We start from the raw sequence: 1180 nt of genomic DNA, 5'->3' as shown, positions 1-1180 counted from the left end.
TAGCTGGCCTCAGCCAGAGCCACAGGCCCTGGTGTGGTGTTCATGGCCTCAGCCAGAGCCAAATGCCCTGGTGTGGTGTCCATAACTTCAGCCAGCAGCACAGGTCTTGGTGTGGTGTCCATGGCCTCAGCCAGTAGCACAGGCCCTGGTGTGATGTAGACGGCCTCAGCCAGAGCCACAGGCCCTGGTGTGGTGTAGGTGGCCTAAGCTGGCTGCACAGGTCCACAGCCAGAAGCACAGGCCCTGGTGTAATGTAGATGACCTATGTTAGCAGAATAGGCCTCGGTGTGGTGCGGATGGACTCACACAGCAGCACAAGACATTGCTGAAAACAGCCAAAAGGTATGTCGTTAATGTGGCATTATTAATGGACCGCTGCTTTGGGTCTTTCAACACCCTCCTTCTCTGGATCAAAACCAGCTCAGTGACATGAAAAGTAAATGCTTACAGCACCTGGTATTCCCATGCAGTCTCCCATTCAAGTACTAACCAAGCCCAACCGTGCTTAGCTTCCGAGATCAGACGAGATCGGGCGTTGCCAAGGCGGTATGGCCGTAAGTTGCTGGCTCCAGCACAAAGCGTCAATTTATGGTATCAAGTAGTGAGGTGCCCAGTACTCAAAGTTATGAACACAAGCCTCCAATTTAACTACACTGTTAACGGTAACTGCATGCTTGCCTAATAACCTAACCAAAGGACTCATTTTAGCGTTTGACCAGCCCCACAACCCTTGGTGTGTTGTAGACGGCCTCAGCCAGATCCACAGGACCTGGTGTGGTGTAGTTGGCCTCAGCCAGCATCAAAGGCCCGGGGGTGGTGTCCATGGCCTCAGCCAGAAGCACTGGCCCTGGTGTGGTGTAGATGGCCTCAGACAGAGCCACATGCCCTGGTGGGGTGTAGTTGGCCTCATCCAGCAGCACAGGTCCTGGTGTGGTGAAGATGGCCTCAGCCAGCAGCACAGGCCCTGGTGTGGTGTCCATGGCCTCAGCCAGAAGCAGTGGCCCTGGTGTGGTGTAGATGGCCTCAGACAGAGCCACAGGCCCTTGTTTGGTGTAGTTGGCCTCAGCCAGCACCACAGGCCCTGGTGTGGTGTCCATAGCCTCAGCCAGCAGCACAGGACCTGGTGTGATGAACATTGCCTCATCCAGCAGCACAGTCCTTGGTGTGTTGTAGACGGCCT

At 55.3% G+C, this 1180-nt stretch overlaps 1 non-coding gene across 1 annotated transcript; it reads right to left on the bottom strand.

The window, feature by feature from the left end:
* Nucleotides 1-441: 441 nt before the first annotated feature.
* LOC134629953 (5S ribosomal RNA) lies at nt 442-560 on the bottom strand. Its single transcript, XR_010094115.1, has one exon. It is a non-coding gene; the product is annotated as a 5S ribosomal RNA (ribosomal RNA).
* Nucleotides 561-1180: the final 620 nt, after the last annotated feature.

Source organism: Pelmatolapia mariae, linkage group LG6, assembly GCF_036321145.2.
Source record: "Pelmatolapia mariae isolate MD_Pm_ZW linkage group LG6, Pm_UMD_F_2, whole genome shotgun sequence".
NCBI classification, from domain to species: Eukaryota; Metazoa; Chordata; class Actinopteri; order Cichliformes; family Cichlidae; genus Pelmatolapia; species Pelmatolapia mariae.
Note: the sequence above shows the minus strand (reverse complement) of the source record. Positions and strands in the feature narration are given on the sequence as shown.